This window comes from Otolemur garnettii, unplaced genomic scaffold (genome assembly GCF_000181295.1).
Source record: "Otolemur garnettii isolate 467f Iridium unplaced genomic scaffold, OtoGar3 scaffold00037, whole genome shotgun sequence".
Taxonomy (NCBI): Eukaryota; Metazoa; Chordata; class Mammalia; order Primates; family Galagidae; genus Otolemur; species Otolemur garnettii.
Genome location: NW_003852432.1, coordinates 11,983,068 through 11,989,067, shown reverse-complemented (window position 1 = coordinate 11,989,067; position 6,000 = coordinate 11,983,068). Strand labels below are relative to the sequence as shown.

At 36.4% G+C, this 6,000-nt stretch overlaps 1 protein-coding gene across 2 annotated transcripts in view; it reads right to left on the bottom strand.

The window, feature by feature from the left end:
• The window catches only part of TFEC (transcription factor EC), a 128,239-nt gene that overhangs the window by 30,156 nt on the left and 92,083 nt on the right, over positions 1–6,000 (bottom strand). The window lies entirely within an intron of this gene.

The window sequence follows — 6,000 nt, the reverse complement described above, 5'->3', positions numbered from 1 at the left end:
TGCCTTATACAGATGAGGAACTTGAGAGATAAACAAATTCATTAGCCAGCCGGAGATCAGTTAGGGAGGAGCAGAGGCAGGACTGACATCCTGGAAATCTGGCTCTAGAGTCCTAACCTCAACCAACTTCCATGCACTTTCTCAACTCCTTTCTAAGATGACATGTCTTCCTTTTGTACTTTAGCTAGAAGAGATTTTAAAAGCTTCTGTATCTTTTAGAAACACATTAGCCTGCCTCTCTCTCTCTCTCCTTCCCTCCCCTTTCTGTTCTAATTCTATCTTTTTTTTTTCAGTATTCACTTTATTGCACTCTGGAACTGAACCCACAGTATCACCAAGGTATACCTATACGCATGTAGAAAATTCAAAAGAATCTACAAACAAAACTAATAAGTGAATTAGCAACATTGCTACATAAAAATTTATTAACCTGGTATAGCCTTTTCCATTCCTATTTTCAACTTTCTTTCTTTCTTTCTTTCTTTTTTTTTTTTTTTTGTTGTTGTTGTAGTTTTTTTTGTTTTTTTTGGTTTTTTTTGGCCATGACTGGGTTTGAACCCACCACCTCCAGTATATGGGGCCAGCGCCCTACTCCTTGAGCCATAGGCGCTGCCCTTATTTTCAACTTTCTTATTTCAACTACATATAAGGATTTTATTTTGCAAATATTCTTTGGCTTCATTTTTTTTTTCTTTTTTTTCATCTACCATGATAGCTTCCATCTTTTTAGATAGCATTACTGGAAATATTTAGATGTATTTCTTTTCATTAATATTTTTTATTATAAAAGTAAAAGGAGAGAACTAATGGGATATTTGACATTGGATTTGAGAAACTAATGCATGCTCTTCAGATATTTTGGTTCTAATTTTACTCTTTTTTTAAATTTCAAATTAATATGATGTTATAAGTTTTTAGGTTATCTTTTTTCAACTCTAAGGTAAAGTTCAAGTTGTAGTTGAGCCCTTCACCCAGGGGGAATGCTGAACACCCTCACATGTGTATGTTAGGTGAGATCCCGCCAGTTTCCCGCCCTCCTTCCCCCTTCCCTCTCCCTCCTTTCTCCTCTTCCTTGCAAGACTATATTTGTGTTTCATCTTTCCTGTGGGTGTGTAATTGTATATATATCTTGTAATGATACAAACTCAAATATCTTGTGAATGCTAAATTTACGTATTGGTAGTGATATGAGCTTCCCATGACATGCACAGCCACACCAAGGAGTAAACTCTGGTGGACATGGAAATATATCTTATTATTCCATTGATGTTATCCCCTAAGCAAGTTTTCTGGAAAATTTAGAGAATCAAGTGTCCAGAGACTTCTAAGATACTCTCAAAGGCAATATGACAAACATTTGGAAATTTATTCATATATTAATTGAACAAATACTTATTAAGTAGTGTTTATTGCAAGGTCTTATAAGAAGTGGAGCTATCATAGCCACCAGCATGAAGATCCTACCCTGGTGGAGCTCAAATTCTTAAGAAAACTGACCATAAACAGCTTATTGTGAAATAACAGATTAAAGAAACTAAAGAAGGTAGAGGATCAAGCTTGATGGAAATAGATGTTGTTTTAGGAAGTGATCAGAGAATAATTTAATGATATTTCAACAGAGACAAAAATAACAGGAGGGAGAAGGGTGGTCCTTGGAGAGGGAGTGAAAAATGCCAAGCCCTCATGTAGAAACAAGCTCCACCTGTCTGGGAAAGAGTGAGAGGGTCAATGGGAATGGAGCACAGTGAACCAGGTGAAGAGGGCATTGAGATGAATTCCAAAGCACTCAAGGAGCAATACTGCAGAATTCTGAAGGCCTGTGGTGTCCAGTGGAAATTTCAGCAGTGAGGGGAATGTCCTATCTGCACCGTCCAATATAGTAACTGCTTACCACACACAGCCCACACAGCACATGAAATTTAAACAGTACAACTGAGAAATTTTTATTTCATTTAATATTTTTAAATGTTATTGAATTCGAGCTAACATAAAATTAAATTGAAATATCTACATGTGGCTGGTGGGTCCATAGTAGGGTGTAGCTGCAGTTATGGTCAGGGGCTTTGGGTGGGCTTTACTCCACGTATGTGGCGAGACCTTTAAAGGATCGAGCATAATGCACACACATGTTTTGTTGCCTTGGTCTGGTCCAGTCTCTGAAGTAAATTTTTGATTGTTATTAAACTCAAATTTTTTTAATGTCATGATATTTTATTCACATTCCACCTTTAAATGGACAAGAAATGTGTCTTGAACAAATGTGAAGAAAACCTAAGGAAAGAACACCTCACTCTCTTATCTCTTTAATTCTTATCTTCTGACTGTACACTTGCTTCAGTTTCTCCTTTTCCAGAAACAAACTTCTCCGTGTTACACATGAAACTTCCTCCTCCATTGGAGGCTCTGCTTTTGCCCTTCACACCCCTCGCCCTCATTTCTCTCCTCTGCCTACGCGACTATCTTTTCCAAGAATTTATAGACCTTGGTCTTTCCATTATTTTAAAGGATATGAAGATCTAAAATGCATCCAAAATCCTCCCTGTACAGCTTCCTAGAATGTCCATAATTTAAAAACTAGGAATCCAGTTGCTATTTTAAAAAGGATAACAAACACACCATTCCGCATCAGATGAAATGGAATTAACAAATCAGATAAAAGAAAAATTACAAATCAGCAAAATAAGCATCCTCAAAATAATAAATTAAAGTAACAACATATGAAGGAAAAGCAAATGGCTTGACAAAAATCAAAATGGAGATAATAGACCAAAAAATGTAGGGTTTGGGACTATGAAAAACATTCATAAAATTTTAGAAACTTAAAAATAAAGGTTTAAAGAACCAGGTTTAAAGAATGACAAAGGTTAAAGAACAAGAATCAAACTTTTCAGCAACACTCAGAGCAGAAGACAATTGATGATGTTTGAAGTATTAAACGTAAGGAACTTTGAACCTAGACATTTATAGACAACAAAGTATCCTATAAATATGTGGGTGAGATAAAATTTTTCTTAGGCATACAATCTCAGAAGTTTCACAGCAAAAAGGTCTTTGAAAAACTTCAGGAAGTACTCTAGCCAGAAGATAAATAAAACCATTAACTTAATACAAACTACAAGAATGAGTAAATCACAGTAAAATGTTTGCATTCTAAATAACGAGAAATACATAGGTGCACATATTTATGCGTGTGTAAATCTTATGTATGTATTCCTATTGATATTTGTACATGTATATGTGTGTGCATGAATTCCATAAATATCAGGATAGAAAGATACATGAGAACAAGAAAGAATTGAGACTACACTAAAGTAGATTATGGGTAGATTAGATAGATTATTACTTATGGGTATGGCATATTTATTGCTAAATAATGATACTGATATAGAAAAATGTAACTATACAACTTAAATTTTAGGAACAACATTTTAAGTAATTATTATAATAATAGGAATGTTAAAATATTAAAAGTAAAAAAATCCAGAAAAACAGCCCAGCCCGGGCCTGCTCAACAACAATGACAACTGCAACAAAAAAATGGCCCTGTGTTGTGGCAGGCGCCTGTACTCCCAAGCTATTTGGGAGGCTGAGTCTAGAGAATCCCATAAGCCCAAAGAGTTGGAGGTTGATGTGAGCTGTGATGCCACAGCACTCTACTGAGGGCAACATAATCAGACTCTGTCTTCCCCCCTCCCCCAAAAAAGTTCTCTTGAAAAAAAAAAAAAACTGGAAAAAAAGAAAATATAGTGGAGGAAAGAAAGGAAGAAAGAAAAAAGGTGGCAAATAAAGAAGGTATAGAAACTTAAAAACACGAGCAATGATAATTAGTAAATCCTAACAGTAAAGTAAATTAGTTAATATGCCTATCAAGAAATTATCTCTCAAAATCTTGAATTGGCATTTAATAATTAGTATTATAACATTTTGTCTATAAGAGACATATTTGAAATAATTGAGAAGGCTGTAACAAAATTTTTAAAAGTATAAATATGACTGAAGGAAAGCTACAGTAGTATTGTAGCTAATGATTCTAATATCAGACAATAGTAGTATAGTAGTAATGATTCTAATATCAGGCCATACAAAATGCACGGTAAAAATTTAAAGGAAAAATATTTAAAGGAAATACCAAGAACACATGCACCTAAAAATACACACAGCAACAACTGTCAGGATTCTAGAGGAAAAGAAATCAACACTTGTTGACCATGCTAGCTTAGCACTCTCAAAATCTGATAGTTCACACATAAACCTAAATTTAACTGCTCTTTGCCTATTCCCAAAGCCATTCCTCATGTCCTGTCATCTTGTAAACAGTCCCATCTCTGAAATATTAAACTCCATCATCTTACTCGTTCTAATCTAGACCTTATGGCAGATCATCTGAACAATTTCTATTATGACTTTTTTTTTTTTTTGGCTGGGGCTAGGTTTGAACCCGTCACCTCCGGCATATGGGGCCAGCGCCCTACCCCTTTGAGCCACAGGTGCTGCCCTATTATGACCTTTTTTTGTGCTTGCCCTGCTATCTCTATGTCCAACCATCCCAAACACCCCAGGCAGTCAAACTCTCCGCCTTCTATTAAGTCTGAATTCAAAGTAGAATACCGTGCGCCCACCATCCTGCTGATACTCCTATTCACTGCTATTTTCCTGGACTACTAACTTTCATGGATATTTATCAGTTTCTATTTTACTGGACTCATCTGTTACTTTGGATGTGTGGCTCATCCCCTCCTTCTATAAACTAACCCTTTTGGCTTTAATGACATGGTACTCTCCAGGTTACCATTTGACTTTACTTTTGGGGGTCCTCTCTGCAAACCACCCCTGAATTGTTGGCTATCTCCTGAAATCCCATCTTTAGTTACCACTCTCCTCATTGAATTCAAGTTCTCTGGGAATCACTTTCTCATCTAAGATTTCAAGTACCATCGACATGCTGACAACAGTCCAATCACCTCCTTTAGGCTGGATTCCTCCTTCTCAAGGCATTTTGATACCTAGCTGTCACCAATATCGCCCTATGGTGAGATCACAGATACTTCAGCTCTAACAAGTTAAGGGAGAGCTTCATTATCTTTTACTGCACAATAGAAATAGATTCCCCATTGCTCTCCACCTCTACCTCCAGACTTCCTCCCCTATGTAGTTGACAGAGTAATACACAAAGAACTCTGATTATGTCACCCCAGGCCCCACCACTCTTTCTACATAATAAGTGTTTGTTAATATTTTTCTCTCCCCCTCAACTTGAAGTTCCTAGATGGTACAGATCATACATTATGTGCGCTCACCTTGAGCATGTGGTAATGACAGTTCCTCTGAATGAAGAAACAAATAATGAAACTTGAAATCAATTTTGAAGGATGAGTTGGAATTATTCTGATAAATGGTAGAGATGGAATGAGTAGGAGGTAAAGAAAGGATAAAAGGAGAATTTGGCCACCATGAGAACCACTAGTTAACTCATGGGGCTAAAGCACATGGTTCCATGAGGGTGTGAAATGGTAAGTCTGGGCCAGGTACAAGAATTAAGTGTGGAAGGTGCCTATGTGTTATGAGCACAAATTTGAATTATATCTCAGAAAAAAATTCATCTTATAAAATGCCTCTTTTGATTTTATATTTCTTTGTCTCACAGACCTTTAGTCTTCAAATTATTACTAATTCTGATCACCTAATCCTGAATCTAAGCATTCTCTCAGAGATTTATCCTGGGGTAGTTATAATTTGTAAGATCTCTGAAATGATGAAATGCTGTCTGATGCTGTAAGAGGACAAGGCTTAGGAGAACGAAACACCAAGAGATGGAAACAGCCACTATCTCCTGAGCTTCCACTCTGCCTTTCTGTCAGGAACTTTTAAAATACAAGCATAAAAATAACTCTTCAAGGTGTAGAAAAGTAGGTGAGAGAGTAAGGACTGAGACCAGACTATGCCGTTTCTGCTGTACTATCTGTGTCCAAAGACTGTATACTTTCGCTTTGAGAAAAAGAC